This window comes from Thermobia domestica, chromosome 7 (genome assembly GCF_964235325.1).
Source record: "Thermobia domestica chromosome 7, izTheDome1.hap1.1, whole genome shotgun sequence".
NCBI lineage: Eukaryota > Metazoa > Arthropoda > Insecta > Zygentoma > Lepismatidae > Thermobia > Thermobia domestica.
Window position 1 is genome coordinate 140,511,872 of NC_137460.1, and position 22,301 is coordinate 140,534,172.

At 35.4% G+C, this 22,301-nt stretch overlaps 1 protein-coding gene across 3 annotated transcripts in view; it reads right to left on the bottom strand.

The window, feature by feature from the left end:
* Window positions 1-22,301, bottom strand: part of LOC145690416 (uncharacterized) — a 41,936-nt gene that overhangs the window by 5,416 nt on the left and 14,219 nt on the right. The window lies entirely within an intron of this gene.

A 22,301-nucleotide genomic window follows, 5' to 3' on the forward strand; every position in this document is an offset into this window, starting at 1 on the left:
CGAGATCTGTCAAGGAGTATCCCTATCATTTCCATTCACCAAAGAAGAGAATGTGTTACTTATAAATCTCAATCCTATGTACGTTTATATATACGATAATAGAATCAAGTACATACAAGGTTCATACCTAACAAGAACATATCATATTTAAAATGAAGATACAAAGTCACTGAAAATGTTCATGTGAAATATCGTAAAATTTGGTGAAAGAAAATTTAGTAACCGCAAGACATTGCTGAAATTCAAACTAAGAGAAACTGTTCATACCATGACAAATAAAGACTAAAACATTTTAATATTTCCCTGAAAATATATCACTTCAAACAATATATCAATCTCCACTAGTGTTTTAATATCCTCGCCATGCTTTGGGATATTAAACTGAAACCATCTAAAGAACTATACGTCTCTTTTAATATATCTACGTGGTTACATATGATACGCATCTAAACACTTTTTTGAAATAAAGCCTTTTAAAACACTGATAACGTATTCGTCTACCTTGGATTATTAGTCTTTGTTTCTAGTATATCTAAGGCTCTCATGCTGTAACGTCCTTCGTTTCTAGTGTATCTAAGGCTCTCACGCTGTAACGTCTTTAGATTGCAAGCCAGTGCTATTGTACGCTTTCTCTTCACCTGATAATGGGCACCCCCGTAGCGTAGTAGCTAACCCTCTCGGCTTTGGTGCAAGCGGTCCCTGGTTCAGTTCACGGTGCGGGCACTCAGTCGAAAAAGTATAAAGAACTTTCTCAGACCCGTCTTCCTGAATGAGATTTTCCTTGCTATTTTTCATCACACCAAGTACATAAAGGGGTGATAGCTATCACATACATCCAAGGCCGCTCCTTTCCTTCTCCAATTCTTTCTTCCTTACCTTTCCCCGGATAGTGTGCTCGCTGAGAGAAGTTGTCCATCATAACAGACGAACGTGGCCATCGATACCGACAGTCCAGAAATCAAAATCCTAAATTCTCAAAATATTTTCCATGTAATTAAGATATTCTGTAGGAAGGGATCAGTCAAATTATCTGTAAGAAACTAATCTCCCTGGAGCTGGGTTACACAATGAGGGTGAACTACTCGTACGAATGGCACCATTATGTTACTTATATCTAACTACTGCACTGTATAGATGTCCTTCAATTTTGCTACCCTGACTCGAAATCCAACGCCAACATTAATTAAACGTATGGCTGTTACGATTGGGAGGATGCTACATTACCAGAGTCAAATATGGTGCCTCACAGACGATATTCAAAACAGCGTACCTTATTCAATGTTATTAATACAGATTCATGTGAGAAAATTTTTCCAGTTAAGATTCACAAATGCATGTGCCAACACGGAACGCTAAAGCTAGTTTTCGTCTCAGAGGTTTTCCTTGAAGGCAGCAACATGGCCACATAACACAGCATGATCAAACCTTAGGAGTATTTCCTGCGTACTAGGAAAGTTGGAAGTTTCCCTTAGCTGTCTAGAAGTTCTTAGTTGATCTAAATGAGATTCGTGTATTAAATCGGGCATTTCTCGCTTCCATAGACACACGAGGACGACCTAGAGGTCGTAGATTACAAGTATCACATACAGTAGCATATTCCCAAATTGAACGCTTAACTAAAGATGTCGGCATACCAATACGGCTATCAGCTGCAGTAGCAGTATAGCACTTTAATACCTGCTCGACAACTTTCCACGGTGAACAACTTTCTCACCTGTGAGCAGCATACAAGTAACAGTTAGTAACCGGTATATGATTAGTTACTTGAAGAACTCTCCAATTTTGACTAACCAGTTAGTCAACAATTCGGGAAAGAAATCTTAAAATGGCGCAAGGTACATAAAACTAATAACAATATAGCAACGAAAATAGTTTTCACAAATGGATATTAATACATAAAAAAAAGATGTTTTAAAAATTGAATCGTTATACTGCCTTTACACATATAGAAATTAATATTCTGGATTAAAACTTAGAAGCATCATGGGCTAGTTCTCTTAGGAAAACAAGAGAAGCAAATCAATTCATTCCTTACGTAATCGCTAAGTTTAATTTATTATTGCCAAATTAAACCAATCATATCTTCCTTATCGAAAATCACTAATGTATGGTTCACTTACGCATATTTTATTTTAGACATAACATTTTAAAAATAATAACTACTTAAGCTCTGAAATGATTGTATGAATGTATATGTATATACAGATGCAATACTTATACGTAACGGGCTAACATAGCTATAGAAGGTAAAAGCCCAGATTTCTAAATCTTAAATCCCCTTCATCTGACGTTATCCCATTCGAGAAGTTACAATTCTATACTAGGATTTCAACACTGGTATTCCATTGCATATTACTTGTCAGTACATATCTTTGACATGTAAAATGTCTGCATTAGCTCACGGCGAAGATGAATCACTTAAAATTAAATTTTATATAGCAGATAGCACTGTTTCTTAACCGGCTCTTTTAAATTTCTTAACGGTAGATTGAGTAGAATGAGGATACTGTGAGTAACAATAGGGGTTTAAATTGTATACCAAAATAAGATACCCCAAGAATGGACTGTTACAAAGCTGAAGTAGTGGGAAAGCGATCTCCGATTTAACTCTTTGAAACACAAGTTTTACCTAGATCCAATTTCCACATAATAGGCAATCTCGCCTCTTGTACTGACGCCAAAAAAAATTAAAAAATGCAACAAATAACAATAATAATAATAATAAATAAAATAAAAAAAAATATATGCTGCGTATATTTTTACACTATGTGCTGGTACACCTAGTCTCAAAAAGGTTGAGCGCATTCTTTATTGCTGTTTCGAGGCAAAAAGTTTCTAAGTCCAACTTCGGGTATCTTCGGGAAAAAGTAAACCAGGTTCGAACCTCGAAGCCAACCTTTGCAATCGGGAAAAATCTTGCAGATGTGTTTTTCTTCTTTTAAATATAATAAGACTTGTTACCAATTATATATAAAAAAGCAATATTGATTGAAATACTTAATGATACAATGTTTCGAAACTGTATTAATGCCAGCACATGCTTGTTTGTCATTTTCCTGTCCATACTTAATGGAATATTTAGATACGTAAACGAATCTTTCCATATGTAAAAGAATGGTGAAAGTTAAGACATAGAACAGTATTCTCTCCTGAGTACTAAAATATAAGTCAAAGTAGAACAAAAACAGCGTTTGCAGTGGATATGAATGCAATTATTATCTTAAATACCGTTATATATCGCTCCAGAGCGCTTCGTGGAGCGCTTGTGTTAGCTCAGTGGTACGCCGTTGGATTTCAAATCGTAAGGTCGAGGGTTCGATTCCCATCGGAGTCAATGTTTTTTTATGAAATTCTATTTTCCGCAATGCATGAAAAATTATATAAAATAATTACATTAAAATACGTCATTTGTATATATATAACATACAATCATTGCAGAACATAGTGATTATTATGTTTAAAATATGACAGGTGTTCACAGTACGTTGGTATTCTATGATATATGTGAATGTTAAATACAAATTAAGAAAATAATATCATCGCAATAAATAAATTATGTAGTGTATTTATTTGCAGCTATTTGTCATATAGGGGTTACTTCTGAACATTCGTATTACAGCATGTCATTGATATTCTTGAAAAATTATCCGAGACATAAAAAGAGGGTATAAACAGAGAATCCAAAGTCGGAAGGCTCGCAAGAAATTCATGAACCCCAAAGGTCACGTGAGCAGACTGGAATTGTCCTTATGAAGCATGCCACAGCAGAAGGTCTTTACATAGATTTTCAATTCATTACCTGATATATGCTTTTGCAATGTGGAAGTGGTGATGCCTTTGGTCGCTCTCTCTCACTTTCTCGCTCGCTCACTCTGTATTTATATATATGAAAGTGGATGTATGTGTGTGTTCGACATAATTCTGTTATGTCTAGAGCAATTTTAGCCATATTTCTTACAATCTGGAAAAGAGTACTGTCGGAATATATATCAAAAATGCTAGAAAAGGATCGATATTAGTATCGAATCCATAGTTTCGTGGTCGCTTAGGTAAACAGTTCTACTTTCAATTCAAGTTCAATTAAGCTCCCATTAGCACCCAGGGTGGTTACGTAGCGACAAAAAAAAAAAAATATCGAAATCAACCAATATTAGAGTCGAAGCGTAAGTTTTCAGTGACGCATTTCCCATTAGTTCAACTAGGCCCGTGCCTAGAGGGCAACATATTTGAAGAGCGCAAAGTTTAAAATTTTAATTTTTTTCGTATGAAAAATTAAAAAAATCGAGAGCAAATATACTATTCATGAGCAGTCCTCTTTTACTATTCTAATATATTTAATGATAGCGTAAGAAATCTGAAAATAATTCAGAACATGTTTCCCATTTATTTTTTGTTACCTAATTGTAGCTGTAGCATCTAGTGAGTGGTATTTAACTGCAATAAATTCACTAATTAAGCATATTCGAATTAAGTTTTATTTGTAAGTTAGGGATCAAGGGACGGAGAAATGTGTAGTTATTGGGGGCGCCGAGAACAAAAGTGCGTAGGGACGCCGAGCTTCTAAATGCAGCACTGTTCGCTAAATTAATTGGTAGAAATGTTAATGCCATTTAAGACCAAATTTAGTCCTAGCAGTGGCAGTATCCGTTTGCTGTCCTAGGAGGAATGAAAGGGACTGACATCAAAATTATAAAAAAAGACCTACATTAGTGTGGAATCTATAATTTTGGGGGTCTCTTAGGTAAAGATTGGAACTTCAGATGCCATGTAAGTTAAGCCCTCATTAACACAATGAAGGAGTTTGTGGAATTTGCGACATGTAGAAATAATTGAAAATAACCAATGTTAGTATACAACCCACATCTTTCGTGGTCGCCAAGTTCATTGGGAGCAGTTCTGATGAGCTTTAAGTTTAAGTTCAACTTCCAGTAAGAGTAAGATCCCCCAGCACATCTAATAAGGAGAGCGTAGTTCTGGAATGTCTGGGACAACCTTTACCAAACTTGGGAGACATATTACTTTCAATCTAAGAAGAAAATATTGTAGTAGTATGAAGTTATGGAAGTTGGGAGGTGTGACATGTAAAAATAATGTAAAACGACTTGTCTTAGTGTTTTATCCATAATTTTCTCGGTCGTTGAGATGGATAGTGATGCTCCAATGGAGGTTATATCCAAATTCATCCCCATCTTCACAGGATGATGGCCTGGGAGAGCTAAAAATTAAATCTCACAAATTACTTAAATATTTGTCGAATTCATAGTTTTCGGGGTGAGAAAGCGTTTCTAATAACTTTGGAAGGTAATTTGTACCCACGTCAAGATGGTATTTTAATCATATCAATTTCTCACCTTAAGAAGAAATTACCATTACAATTATGATATTAAGCCAACCTTCGCAATCGATGAAAAAATTATGTGGATGTATGTTTCGTCTTTTAAATGAAACAAGACATGTTAAAATCAAAGATGGAGTGGGTCAGTGGGTCGGTTGGTAAGTGGATGAAATGGGTCAAGATTTGTGAGTGGATCAGTGGATCGTGGGTCAAAAGGACGTGACCTACTGCGAAACACCACTCACCGTGACTCACACTGGCCCACCCGGTGGCCACACTTTTAGTCCAAAGATATTTCGTCCAAAGAACATTTCGTCCAGAGACATTTAATCCAAAGACATTTGGTCCAAAGGACAATTCGTCCAAAATACAATTGGTCCAAAGGACATTTCGTCCAAAGGAGAATTGGTCCAAAGGACATTTCGTCCAGGGATGTTTAGTTCAAAGCACATTTCGTCCAAAGAACATTTGGTCCGGTAACGCTTGGGGGTCAAGGGTTTGTTTCTATTAGAAGAGTAAAAGTGATTCATATATCATGATGACTCAGTAGCTTCTTATTTCTAAAGGAAATTTGAAATAGAGATTTATTCCGCAATTTTCATTTTGATAGAACAAATAATGCTGAGATATTCAGAAAAACGTAAACGCCTGAAAACAACATGGCCGAACAACAGGAGTGAGGGAAAGGTTGTAGTGTGAAGTATGTTGCTGTAATAACTGCTAACATGACATCTAAAATTTTCATGTTGTGAATGAAATAGTTCTAAAATAAGTACCGGTAACTAAAATTAATGGAGTTTAAATTTGAGTAAGTTAAATATTAGGTATTCAAACCCTTGTGTTAAAAAAGTGAAAAATTGTGTGTCAAGTATCTTTGAAGAAATACTGAGAATAGAAAAATACACATGTGTGAAATATATTCTTAGTGTCCAAAGATAATACTCTTAAACAGTCACATTCTTGACTGCAACATTGTGAAAAGTGATTGACAAATATAAGATGAAAGTTGGAACATTTCGTGTAGAATATACGTATCTTTTCAGGTTAACCACAAGTCTGGTTTCTATTTGTAGACTATTGATAGTGTGTAACTTCGGCAGACGTTTCTACATAATTAGTGAGTTGTATGACAAACCAGAATTGTTGTCTTCTATTTTTATTTCAGTGTTACTCCTTACGCAAATATACTATATACTTTTGCTTTCATATTAATTTTCTCGGTACAGCACAGTACATTTAAGATATCCATTGCAAAGTCTCAAACCAAATACAAGATTCACGTGACCATGCGGAGCCAATGTTGTCCGCAAATGAAGAGGGAGTATGCTCTTCAAAGGGTTGTTTATCATTTTGGGAGGTGAATTCCTTAACCAACGAAGCTACAACTGTATTTCTGCGAAGCTAAAACTGTATTTTTGTAAAATTATTAATGAAAGCAAAGAAAGGTGGCCATTTAGTTTTCAGGCGTTTACATTTTTTCTGAATATCTTAACATATATTTGTTTTATCGAAAAGAAAATTGCGGAATAAATCTCTATTTCAAAATTTCCTTTAGAAATAAGAAGCTACAGAAGTAACACTTCCCAAGTGTAACACTTCAATTTTGATAAAAATTTGGCAGGCAGATACTACACATAAACTAAGTAAATACGTGTTTTTTTTTATTTTCTGCGGAAGAACGGTTTTAGGGGGGCAAAAGCCCCCACCCAAAATTTTGAAAGTTGTTGCCCGAAAGGCAAGAAGAAGTGGACCGAAATGAATGAAATCGTGCACAAATATTGTAGACGAAAATTGGGGGAATACGGGTTTCGTGTTTTTCTAGAAAGAATGGTTAGGTGGGGCGCGGACCCCTCCAAACCTTTGCTCATGAAATATCAAAAGTGCTAGTAACAGTATGTCAGAAGTGCCTAAATTTACATGAAGATTTGCAACGAAACTTTGTGTATGGACAATATGCAAAAAATAAATGAACACAGTTTTTTTTTATTTTCTGCGAAAAAAGGGTTATAGGGTGTAAAAACTCCCGCCCAAAGGTTTGAAAGTTGAAGCCCGAAAGCTAAGAAGTGGACCGATGTGAATGAAATTGTATGTAGATATTGGATACGTAAAATAAGGCCTTTCGTGTTTCACAAGTGTCTCCATCTGATTTCTTCAAATTTGGCAGATCAACAACAAGCACAAACAGTATAGTGTATTTTATAGCATTTCAGGAGGCACCTTTAAACCTTACAATGTTTTTCCGCATAAACAAAACACGTGTCGATTAATTTCCTGTTTGCTGTTGATGTGCCAAATTTGAAGCAAAACGGATAGGGATACTTCAGAAACACGAAAGACCTTATTTTACGTAGGGTCTCTAAAATGTCTACCCACAATTTCATTTGCTTTGGTCCACTACTTCCTGCGCTATTATGGTAATATTTACTTTTTTTCCGAGAGAGCCTAGGCCCCAATACTGTTTTCCGCAGAAATTAAAACACGTTTCGTTTATTGTTTTGCGAATTGTCCCTATACGAGGTTTCGTTGCAATTCTCCATACTCTAAGAACCTCTGACGTATAATTATTTGCCATTTTGACATTTCGTAATCAACAGTTTAAAAGGTCCGTGATATACGCAACCGTTTTTTTTAAAGGAAAATACAAAACCCAATTACCTCAATTTACGTCTACAATATCTGTGCACAGTTTCTTTCAATTCTGTACACTTCTTCTTGCCTTTTAGGCCTCAAATTTCAAAATTTTTGGTGGGGGATTTTGTCCCTTAAAACCGTTTTTCCTCAGAAAATAAACTCGCATTCGTTTATTTTTTGCGTATTGTCCCTACACAATATGTCGTTCCAATTCTTCATGTCCTTTAAGCACTTCTGACATACTGTTATTCACACTTTTGATGTTTCACGATCAAAGTTTTGTAGGGGTCTGTTTCCCACCCAAACCTTTTTCTTTTTTTCAGGAAAATACAAAACCAGTATTCCCTCATTTCATGTCTACAATATCTCTGCACAATTTCATTCACATTGGTTCATTTCTTGTGACCTTTCGGGCCTCAAGTTTCAAACTTTTAGATGGGGGCTTTTGCCCCCTAAAACCGTTCTTTCGCAGAAATTAAAAAAACGTATTTATTTTTTGCGTATTGTCCCTACTGAAAGTTTCGTTGCAATTCTTCATGTTCTTTACACACATCTGACATACTGTTATTAGTACTTTTGATATTTCGTGATCAAAGGTTTGGAGGGGTCTGTGCCCCACGTAACCATTTTTTCCAGGAAAATACGAAACAGGTATTCCCTCATTTTACGTCTGCAATATCTGTGCACAATTTCGTTCACTTCGGTCCACCTCTTCTTGCCTTTCGGGCGTCAACTTTCAAAATTTTGAGTAAGGGCTTTTGCCCCCCCCCCTAAAACCACTTTTCCGCAGAAAAACACGTGTTCGTTTATTTTGTGTGTAGTATCTACCTGCCTATTTTTTTCAAAATCGGAGTGTTACACTTGGGAGGTATTACTTGTGAGTCATAATGTTATATGCATCACTTTTACTCTTCTAATAGAAGCAAACCCTTGACCCCCAAGCGTTACCGGACCAAATGTTCTTTGGACGAAATGTGCTTTGAACTAAACATCCCTGGACGAAATGTCCCTTGGACCAATTGTCTTTTGGACGAAATGCCCTTTGGACCAAATATCTTTTGGACCAATTGTGTTTTGGACGAAATGTCCCTGGACCAAATGTGTTTGGACTAAATGTGTTTGGACTAAATGTCTCTGGACGAAAATCCTTTGGACGAAATGTTCTTTGGACCAATTGGCTTTTGGACGAAATGTCCTTTGGACCAATTGGCTTTTGGACGAAATGTTCTTTAAGCCAATTGTGTTTTGGACGAAATGTCCTTTGGACCAAATGTCTTTTGGACGAAATGTCCTTTGGACCAATTGTCTTTTGGACAAAATGTTCTTTGGAGAAATTGCCCTTTGGACCAAATGTGTTTGGGCTAAATGTCTCTGGACAAAAATCCTTTGGACGAAATATCTTTGGACGAAACGACCCCCAACTACCCACCGTCCTATTCTGTTCTGCGCATTGTAGACAGCATCTCCTGAACACTGGTGAGCTTGTCTACGTTTTACTTTCAATATCTCCATTTTTCTTCTTCTGCATCTCCATTTCTAATGAAAAAAGCTCAGGCATTTTTGGATTTTGATATTTGCAATTGTAAGAGTGGCAATAGCAATAGGAGTTCAATTTTGAGATACAGCTTGTGAGCTTTTAGAGGAGCTAACTGCTGGAAAAAAAAATTGAATCACCTGTAATATATGAATTATGATACCTAGTATAAAAAACTGAAAGTAACTATGTCTGCGTGATTATCACGGTCAAATTGCAAAGTCAAATGAAATGACATTTGGTATATAATCAGGCCCCAATCCCAACTGGGAAGTTATCATACGCATATCACTTTCATTATAACCCATATCCTTAGTGGGGAGTAGGTGTCCGAATATTTGCGAAAAACTGAGTATCTTACAATCCGTTGAACTTAGAGAGCTTAAATTCAGTATATAACTCTTTACTAAAAATAAACCGAACGTGTCCTGGCATTTTTAAAAATGTGTTTTATGAGCGAGGTGGGGGGGATTTTCTATATATTGGAAATTGGTAGTGGGTTGATTTGTAAAAATTATCGAAAACGATTGATATTAGTTGAGAAACTAATTGAGGAATGAAAACTACAGTCCTTTGCATTTTATACCCACTGCTTTCTAATATAATAATGTCTGAAGCTGGTGTTTAATATATGGATCGTTCAGAGCATAAGGCGATCAAACCATAAAGTTGTGAGAAAAATAGACATTTCCATTCCAAGCTTAATTTCATGAGCATTCTAAATTAGTACGGCAAGCTTAATTATACGGAAAACTAGTTTTTCTTTCTTTTCTTCTTACGTTGGTCTACTTTATCTTGATTTGATACTTTCAAATTTCATCCTGTTTTCTACTGAAATGTATATGTAAGCCAAGAAATAAATAATTATGATAAATTTAAATTCGTCTTAATTTGGAAGATGAGAAACACTTTACCATTGTATATCGTAAAGGTCAGATCCACCGGTATTGTAACAGAGCGGTGCTTGAGCGATTGACGGTAGGAATTCAAACTCCGATAAGTGAAAATTTCACAGTCTTGTTTTATTTCAAGTGTAACCTCTTTAGTCAATGGAGAGAAGGACGTGGATCATGGGTCAGAGTTGATTACGTTGGTGGGTCGGAGTTGGTCACAATGGTTCAGAGTGGTTCATAGTTGGTTGTGGGTCAATTCTGTATTCTACCATTAATTTCATAATTCGCAATCACCCTGTCCTTTAGCTTAAAGACACAATCGTGGAACGTAGAATTTAATATTAGTGATGTAATAAACCCATAATGGGTCGCTTCTTGTTTTACCTTGGTGCATTATACTTTTGCAATGGTAAGACAAGTGTTTACCTCTTCTGGGTAGTTTCACAGTTTCACATTTGTAGAGGTGGTCAAGGAGTTTTCAATGAAGGATTTATTACCATCTTGAACGCTCGCTATTTTGCACAAGTTACCATAAAGACTCGGGACTCTTACCATTTTTTTTTAAATTTTAGTAATACTTTTAAATGACATACTACTTGATTCCCCTTACCATTTTCAAATTTTGAGTTGCACCCCTCCTGAGACCCACCGGGGAACCTTGGGGCAAATCTTTCTCCTCGACACGGGGTACCTTTGAAATTATAAAATACATGTTTTCCGGTGTTGACATCTGTTTCATCGTTTCAGACTTTTATTAGTGTCAACGGGCTTCATTAATACCATGCTTCTTTATTCTCTTAGTTTTCAGATACAAGCAACCATGTCGTAAGCGTCAGTGGACCACCGATGCGCAACTGGCGACATTTCGCCAAAAGTTGGTGACCCCGCAGCTACGATCCGTGGTGGCCCCACTTCGGTTTTGAAAATTATACCACCAGCGGCAGAGACTCAACGAAACGCCAACGAACCACAAAATTACCCCCAAAATATGTAAATCGCCCATATGCTTGATTTGTTTATATTCAGGTGAGTGTAAAAAACACTAGGGGAAAAAAGCAAGTATCCCAAGGTGGGCGCGAACCTTCAACCTTAAGTTTACTTGCCGCATATTCTTCTGACTTCGCCAGGGAAACGATGAAGAAAATCTCGCTTGTAGAAGGATAAATTATTGAGGTCTTAATTTAGCCAATCAAACATATCCCTCTATCTCGAGTTCTGTGAGATGGTACTGTGAACCGTTTCGAGATTTATTGCTTTCTGGTGGGGTACTATCTATGTGCAAAATTTGAGAAAATCGCCGACTCGCACATTCGGAAACTCTCCTCTTTAGTGCAATGTTGACAAGAGATGGTGTGGGTCAATGAAACCTTGATCCACAAAATACTGACCCACTACACATCGTGACCCACAATAACTCAACACTCAACGTGACCCATTCACCCACCATGACCCACTCTGACCCACCACCAACTATAAACAACTCTGAACCATTGTGACCAACTTCGACCCACTAAAATACATCGTCATTAAGTTTGATCTATTATCCACGCCATCCTCTCTACTGACTTAAGAGGTTATATTTGTAATAAACCAATTTTTTCCAGTAGTTAGCTCCTCTAAAAACTCATAGCCTGCATCTCAAAAGCCAAGCAGTAAGTCCTATTGCCATTGTTACAACTGGAAATATCAAAATCCAAAAGAGCCTGAACTTCTTTCTTCATTACAACCAAATGAAAAAAAGAAGAAAAATGGAGGTCTTGAAAGTAAAACGTAGACAAAGTTGCCAGTGTTCAGAAAATGCTATTTAGAAGGCACTGAGCAGAATGGGTTGGTGGGTCAATGCTCAGTGTGAGTCACAGTGATGGTGTTTCGCAGTGGGTCACGACTTGCTGACCTACGATCCACTGACCCACTCATAAATCTTGACCCATTTGACCCACCGACCAACTCAATCTCTGATTTTACATTTAGTATATCATTTAAAAGACCAAACATACATCTACACAATTTTTTTTTTTTCGATTGCGAAGGCGAGCTTGATACATATACTAGTTGAGATGGTAATTTCTTCTTAAGGTGAGAAATTGATATGATTAAAGAGCCCATCTTGAAGTGGTTACACACTACATTCCAAAGTTATTAGAAACGCTTTCGCGACCCCAGAAAACTATTACTTCGACAAATATTTAAGTAAGTTTTTACATTTTATTAATCATATCTCCAAGCCCCTCATCCTGTAAAGATGGGGATGAATTTGGATATAACGCCATTGAGTGCCTCACGACTTATCTCAACGACCGAGAAAACAATGGATAACACTCTACAATCAGTCATTTTACACTATTTTTACATGCCACTCTTCTCAACTTCAATCCCTTGAGGTATCTGAATTCCACAACATTTTTTTCCTTAGATTGAAAGTAATATGTCTCCCATGTTAGGTAAAAGTTGCTCCAGACATTCCGGAGTTTCGCTGAAATATACACGTATACATACATCAAAACATTTAGAGCTGTGTGAGCAATGCTTTTGATGTTGCTCCTGTAAATTCAAAATCCAGGAGGCATAGTCGCTCATACCAAAACGTGGCATTAAATGACATTGTGTTTGTAACAGTGTCACGAACTCAAACTATAGACTTGACACTAATCTCAGTCACTTGAGACATTTTATTTTTCATCCTTTATCGCCCGCCATAATAATGGGTTTTGAATCAATTGAATTGATTTTGAGTTTAACGTCCCGTCAGCAGTGAGGCTATATGAGACGTAGACCTACTAATTAACGCGAACTACATGAGCTCTCCCTGGGGGCCGAATCTGGGTCTCCCACACCGAAAGCGTGTACGCTATACGCTTAACCCCAAAGGAGCTTTACGATGAGAGTTAAATTTGGACTTTAAATCTTTCGGAGTTGTAATTATTAATTACTGCAACAACGAGAACTATGGATTCGACACTAATATCGATCGCTTTTACTTTATATATATTGGCGGAGAGAAAGGGACCACATCCATATACAAAAGCCTTGCAGATTATTGAACTGAAATCCTTTGGAAAGAAATCCTATTCTGCCATCTTTCTGGAGTATAAATAAGTCTCTTAGACATGACTTCGTGTTCGTAAATTTCCTGTTTACATGCTTTTGGGGATCGGGAATTTTGTGTCTGTAACGAAGATTGGAGTTTGTATAATAATTTCTGTTTATACCCGAATAGTCTCTTTACCTTTCAGAAAGGGTAAATCACTTGCTGTAATGAGAAAATTCAGAAGTAACTTCCGATGACAAATAGCTCCAAACAAATACACTACATAATTTATTCATTGCGATGATATTATTTTCTTAATTTGTATTTAACATTCACATATATCATAGAATACCAACGTACTGTGAACACCTGTTATATTTTAAACATAATAATCACTATGTTCTGCAATGATTATATGTTATATATATACAACTGACGTATTTTAATGTAATTATTTTATATAATTTTTCATGCATTTCGGAAAATAGAATTTCATAAAAAAATTTGACTCCGATGGGAATCGAACCCTCGACCTTACGATTTGAAATCCAACGACGTACCACTGAGCTAACACAAGCGCTCCGAGAATAATACTTCTAGCGATATATAACTGTATTTAAGATAATAATTACATTCATATCCACTGCAAACACTGTTTTTGTTCTACTTTAACTTTTATTTTAGTACTCAGGAGAGAATAATGTTCTATTTCTTAACTTTCACCATTCTTTTACATATGGAAAGATTCGTTTACGTATCTAAATATTCCATTAAGTATGGAGAGCAAAATGACAAACAAGCATGTGCTGGCATTAATACAGTTTCGAAATATTGTATCATTAAGTATTTCAATCAATATTGCTTTTTTATATATAATTGGTAACAAGTCCTATTATATTTAAAAGAAGAAAAACACATCTGCAAGATTTTTCCCGATTGCAAAGGTTGGCTTCGAGGTTTGAACCTGGTTTACTTTTTCCCGAAGATAGCCGACGTTGGACTTAGAAAATTTTTGCCTCGAAACAGCAATAAAGAATGCGCTCAACCTTTTTGAGACAAGGTGTACAATATATGTTTAATACCACCATGCAACAAAATAAATTCTTAATATAACCTAACCTAACCTTCTAAAAGCAAATGTCTCTAGAGAAATACGATAGGGAGACTCAAAGAAATATACAATAATTTTCACACTTTACATTTACTCGTATAACATACAATTTTCCAGTGTTTCACTTAATGACAAGACTATAAGATATTGTTCAATTTGAAAACTTGAGAAAGTGCAGATTTATTTGAAAATTACTCGGTCGGGTTTCCTTCTTACTCGTATACATGGAATTGTTGGAAAAATGTTTTAGACTTACTCATAATGGCAGCTCACACATTAAGCACATCCACTTCGTACGAACCTGCTTCCTTTTGAGGTTACACTAACCACAACGTCGAGAAGCAATATAATTATCATGAAGTTCCAGCGCACTGGACCAATAATCTCCGTAAAACGGCTGCCTCTTTATTGCTGTCAACAAATTTTGCCAAGGAGGAATCAAATTTGTTCGTCAGCAGTGGAAGTGAATTCCTTGCCTGTGTAGAACACACATTGCCTTGAGAAAACCATCAAATCAACTAGTTCGTCTGGAAATATCTCTTTGAATAGGTCAATTGGTATAGGGTTGTTGATGTCTGTAATGAAGGAAATTGACCCTGATTTCGCAAATAAAGGGATCATTGGGGGTAGGTTGTACTAATTACTCCAGGAAGGTACTTGAATATTATATGTAGCTGATGTGGGTTAGTGTTCTCCTTCTGTTTCTTCACACACTTCTGATGATTAACATGCTGCTGCTGACGATTGTGTTGTGTCCGATAATCTGGGTCATCATTTGTGTCAGTTCTGTTTCTCATGTAGTAGCAGATGGAATATCACACAAAATTCTCTCTTTGTCGCTGTTTGGTCTTGATACCTTTACAGAACAATTAGTTAACTTCCACGGTGGTAATGAAAATATACCAACACAATCTTCAAAATAACAACGTACTGGTAACAAACATATACTACACACGAAGAACGTCGCAGAAAGAATAAATAGGAAACGAAGTTGCATGATGAAAGCGCGTTCTAAGTAAGCTTAAGACTGAGAAGTAAAAAAAAAGAACGTCTTCTGCACTAAACAACAATGGAGCTGGCAATTTCACTAACTGCAATACTATAAGAAGAGAGCCAACCCGAAACAGTGTTGTAAGAATGATATTGCGCGATATCTCTTTTGCTACGAAAAGAAATACTTAACCAGAGGTTACGTTTGTAAGTAATGTAAACTGCCATGCAACATCCAAAAAAAAAAAAAAAAAAGTTGGTACAATGTTAGCAAAACCATGTTTCAAAGAGTTACGGGATGAAAGCGGCCAACTTAAATAATATCCTTATTCATAAAATTACCACATAATATAAATATTTATTGTACAGCATCCATCACGAATTATTTTATGCAATTTAGTAACGACAGTTTTGCTAGTGGACCAAATTTTTTAAGAAAAGTAAATTTTATACGGATGTCATGAAATGTTATTCATATGTCAACCCATACACCTAGAACACAAAATATAAACTTGTTTCGATTTCTTAACATGTGAAACCTCTAAAAGTCCACGTATCGTGGCATAGAACTTCAGAAATATTTTGAGGTAAATAAAATAATTTGATCATTCTTCTTTCAAATAAAGACATTTTCTTGTTCCTCACGTGACCTGGAATATTCTATTTTGAAAAAAAAAAAAAAATAAGTCAACGAATAAAACTTTCTTCATGACTAATTTTTACTAAGTATATCAGCGTAGTTTAAAGGGCTCCATATATGACATAAATATGTAAGCACATTTTAAAGGGAGTAACCTTCACGAAAAACTTCTTCTCCCGCATTTACAAACACATTTGCAAAAATGTAAATACTTATCACCGTTAAAATGACTTTCCTTTATGAAAATATGTAATGAAACTGGTCAACATTTCATTCCAAGTAAGAAACGAGATGGAGAACCTCACATATTCTGAAACGGGGGACAATACGCATAAAGTTACCCCGGCTTGTATTTACCGAACGATCTGTCGAACATAAGTGTTGAAGTTATGCGCTGGTTTTCTAGTCATTCTATTATAGAGATCGCACCATCGTGATCCTGCGTGTTTCGCTGGCTACAAACAGATAAACCGAAGGAGTTAGATACTTGCAACAGCTCTGAGTTTCATTTGAAAATTTGTTAGTAACTTATACTGTGTAATTTTACGGGCAAATGTTAAACACTAAAGAAAAATGAATATACATTTCAACGTTAAACCTTAGCACACCTCCGGTAATATACGAAATTCTTTCACCCCGTGATCAACCCAACAAAAAGGTTTATAGCTTCAGAAATAAAAATTTTCTACCGGACATCATCCTGTATGAAACCCTGGAATCCTAACACTCATATTAATACGATTCTAATATATAATATTCTCTTATTGCTTCTTGAGGCACGAAACCTCTTATATAGCTTTTCTAACAAGAATTTTACGATCCCCATGAGTATTACTGACGCAAATGACGTGAACCACCCATCTTGAACATGTTCTATGTATAACAGTCTTAGATCTCTTCCTATTGTAAAGATCAACTATACCTATAGCGACTTACTTTTTATTATTATTTCAGATCACGCTAAGTAACTCACTCAAAATTTTATGTTCAAAATTCGCCAGCCTTCTTACCTGCGTGTTAATAACAAACTATCTAGTACGATAGCCTGGACTTGTGAAAATGGTATGTAATAAAGATTAACCCTGCAATACGCGCGCGGATTTTTGTGACATGGATAGTCGCGCGGGCTACCACAGTAGCCCATTTGTTTTTATTTTATTATATTGGCAAGTTTGTTAATATTTCCATCTTTCTTGTAGAGAAATGTATTTATAAACTGTTTTAAGGGCCTTATACCCAATTTGCGAAATATTTTTACGTTGAAAACTATGTATATACAAAGAAGATCAACGCCATTCATTTTTCAAAAGTAATACACAAATATGATTGTAAAAGTTATTTGTGTTGCAATAAATGCACCAAACTGGTGGATTTCGAACTTTTCTTCATCGTAAACATATATGTCGGAACTCTTTAAAAAATACGCATTATTTACAAAAAATTTACAAAGTTTACAGATAAACGGATTATCGACAAAACATATACCTTTTCATCGAAATACATTTTATGATTTCCTGCTATCAAAAGTTTGATTACGATTTTGCATAATGATACATATGCTATTTACTCTCATATATTTTTCTTTTTCTCTTTTCAAGATCCTCGAAGCATGTCCTGCACACAAGTTAATGAATGGTCAATACACACTTTCCTTCAAGCATTGACCACCCATCAAAAGCATCAAAATGCCAAGAAGGGCATGTATTTCAGTCTCGTCTGTAAGTTTTGCATCACGCTCACGTACAAATCTCTTTCTAACTCTGTCAATGTAAATATTGCTTCAATCAACTATAAGTATGAAAATGTTTGCATCTAAAAACAATTCTAAACATTCAAGTTACGACAACGCAGACCTGGCCTCACCTTTAGGTCCAGGAAAACGAAGCAAAATATTATGAGCACGAGTACAAATATTGTGAGTAGGATTTTTTTTTCATCTGAAATTGTCTTTTGCTATATAATAATTTACTTCAGAACTGTATTTATTATCACTATCATCAACAGGTATCAGTATACCTGCCACACGGAATTCTCAGTAACATCTGAATTTTTACGATTTCTGTGTCCGAAAACTGCAGTTCTTCCGTCCCAAAATATTCTTCACCTTCACTATCGCAATCTAGAAAACATTCGTCATCAGAATTGACATTTTGCAAACTCATTGACCATCTGATCAACACTCAAATTATAATGAAAAAACTTTGACGTTTCGGAACATTCGTGACAGCAATAGTTGAGCGGGCTACAGATGTAGCCCATGGAATTTTCAAGCAGAATAACAATGAGCTCGTTTCGATTTTACGTTCAATCACACACTAAACATGCAGAATGATAGTTCATAGAAAGGTACACAGACACCCTTTGTGTTAGCATCTCAAATTACCTTGCGGCAAGGAAAACAAAAACGCTGGGCTACAATAGTAGCCCGCGCGCGTATTGCAAGGTTAATTGAAAACGACACAAGAGTTGATGGAATCACCGTTTTCTAAAAGTGGTCTTGCATGTAAATTGTTACTTTGACAAAATATCATGTGAACCTGCTCAACATACAGTTTCTTCTTTTTGATCAATTGCAAGTAGTGTTCAAATTTCATAAGTTAAAAAATATAAATGTTGTTGCGTGTTAGGCCTATTGAAATGCTTCATTTATTGCCATGATAATAGCAACATTCACTCACATAAATTCTTATACATCCAAAGCAAATTTCTCTTACAACGCGACATCATTGGTATTAAGATTTAGAATTTTACAAACTATAAATTTCTGGTGAAACACGTATGAATAAAAGTTTATTGAACGAACGCAAGGATCACAGACGATGCGGAATTGCTTTCTGGTTCCCAGATGACTTTCTCTGAGAAAGGAAAAATACTCAAAATGATACTCAGTTATCAGGGAGGAAGTTTTACATTAGAAAAAAAACTCCGAAGAAATATTGGTTGTTTATTATTTTATTTATTTGTATTCTATTTGTGCGCTATATGACCAACGAATTTGAACATTTAACGGAAAACTAACGAAGAATTAGAGGAACCAATTTGCCCCATGCAATGACAAAAGTTTCATAAAGGAATACATCAAGAAATGTATAGAAAGAAACTTTAAGATGTATATAAAAAAACAAAATCGGTAAGCGTAATTTCTAATTCCCCGGGTTACTATATCAAAATTACAGAATGTCTGGACAATTTTGAAATAAAAGAAAAACTTAAATAAATAAAAAAAAGCAGACTTCAATGTCTTCTGAAAAAAGATTTTTTTCTACTTTAGAATTATTTTGACGACATCGAAGTTGTGTACTTTTAAACCTGAAAATCATTTCTTCAGTCTCCCTCCAGATTGTCTTTCGTTCTAAAACAGTTTGCAGCAAACATAAGCATAGTTTTAATATATTGTAATCTTATATTAAATTGTCACATGAGTATCCCATTCATGTCACATTGTTTTTTTCTTCAGTTCGTTCGTCATGCAAATAAAAAGACAAATCAGTATTACTAAGAGAAAGGTGCCAGATTGACCATAGTATTGTCTCAAAACAGAAAGAGCCTATACAATTATGGACTTTTTAAAGCAGAGTGTATCAAACAAAACACACACACACACACTGCAGGTGTGCTCGGAATATATATGAAGAGAAACAGTATTGTATGTTGAAATAAGTAATAAATTCTTTCGTTTCATACAATAAAATTTGCAACTTGATGTAACTTTCTTTTAAAAAATTCTTTTTTTAAAGAGGAAGAATTAACATGTACTCCCAACACTCGTAGTTTCTGGTTCAATTCTTGGTGGAGACACAGCATTGGAAAGGAGTTTGGAATACCTCAGGTCACACTGCGAAATTAGATTCGCTATTTTATGAGTTGTATGAAATAGTGATGATATGAAAGGGTGGCTGGAAATTCTGTATACACCAAAAGCTATTAAATTTTCTTCCGTGCATATCTCCGACCGTATACAACATGTATTATCTCCCCATATAAAATGGCTATGTTAAGTCTAAAGCTTGTTTCAGACGGAAGCATTTATCGTAGTATTTCTCGTAGCAGATGTTCTGCCAAAAATCTCGTATAATATTCTATGGCATGAAACGTATATGATGTTTCTACACGGTATATAATCGGTATATAACATTTTTATAAGAACTTTGTCGTGAATTAGCAAACAAATTTCAGGACAAGAGCGGAATTATTGCTTCGAAACTAAAAAAAAAAAAAAAAAAAAAAAAAAACTTCAGTCACTATTTTTCTAAAGCCTTTTGTCACATATGCTTATGATATCCACAACAAATTACAGCGAAGAAAATTATTAGGACGAAATCATATAATATAACATTATTAGATAATTATTGGCACAGGGAGTTACGATAATAAACTAACTTTAATAATTTATTAATACAGTTGTTACAACGAAACGAAAGGAAAATTAATATATATAATTCTTTAGCTAATAAATATACCAGTTATTGTATACAGCTACGAAAAACGTAACTTGCTACCAGTTTTATCCGTAAATAGAAATTGTCGTACTTAACGAAGATATGTTCCTGGTATGCAAGAACAAAACAAAACAAACAAACAAAAAATACTTCACAACTAGTAGCATTCTTTCGCACATTTTTTTTTCACGTACGAATGTTATCCAAAGGAAACCAATAGGTCGCATAGTAATATAAATTAACTGACTCCATTTCTTTTCCTGTGGATAGTATATGTCTTGAATTTTGCCTAATGTCGGAAAAGAAAGTGATAATGGAACAAAGAACAATATGGAAAACCAGGTGATGTGAAACAAGTGTTTGAATTGAGTAACTGGGCTTATCGGAAAAACACTTAAACATAATAACCACTATAATAATACACACATATACTGATTCCATGGAAGAAAATTATACCTGGAAGCTGAAAGTGAAACAGAAAAGAGGATTAAACACAAGTCATTGGATTTAGACCTCCAAAACAAACCACTTTAATGTATATCCCATTTATTTAACGACGAGTAATGCTGAACAGGATCATTTTATTAACCTTGCTTGGCTACGGAGCTCGCATATGGATAGCGTACGCGCCTTTAGCGGGAGAAGAACAAGGTTTGATTCCCGTTGGGAGTTTCTGCGGTTTAGTTAACAGGTTAGTCTTTTGGTCCACGTACTATATAGCTTTGCTGGTCAACCGGACGCTAAAATTAAATTTAATTCAATTAAATTCTCGTTAGGGCACAGATTGCGTTTAAGTTATCGGGACAGGTATTTGCAGTTAATCGTACATATAGGTATATTACCTCGCTAAGCTTTAATCTATTGCTCTCAAACAAAGAGAGTGCACTGGATCAGACTAATCACATTCTCCCATTAATGTGTGACATAATTAAATCAGAAAATAATTGTTCCAGAATCTGATCTACATAAAACAAATAACATTAGTTCAGCTGTTTTTTTTCTATAATGGTTTACATGTACTTCCACGATGGTATATCCATCAGATGGTCAAACGTGCTTTGCTAACAATATCGCATTTATTTTGCCGATATACAAATATTTGCAAAGCACTTTTTAACCTCATTAAAAATAGATGAAGATTTCCTTAAGAAGGAAAGGCTTTTGAAATGTCATTGGCCATTAGTAGTAGTTTAAGATGATGTACCTTTCCTTTCGTGTCGAGTATCCTGTGTAATTACTAGCGGTGGGCACAAAAACCGGTTTTTACAAAACCGAAACAGCTTTTTGAAAATTTTCAAAAAAACCGTTTTCGGTTTTCACCGGATCCGGTTTCTGTTTTCTTCAAAATTGGTTCCGTTTCTTTCCAAAATCTGTTCCATTTCTGACCATAATAATGTTTCGTTGTTCTTTGGAAACCGAATCCATTTCCACAGAAACAGTTTTAGGCGTTTTCCAAAATTTTTAACGAAAATCAGTTTCGGTGGAAACCCAACCGGTTTCGGCGGAAAAAAAAGAACTGGTTTTGGACAAAACCGAAACCGGTTTCGGTAAAAACTTAACCTTTTTCGGAGAAAACCGAAATGTCGGTATTTCGGATTTCGGTTTCCTAAAAACCGGTTTCCAGTTTTTATTAAAAACCGGTTTTGCCCATCCCTAGTAGTTACTCCCAATAAATCCAGATGAATTTACTACCGATGAAA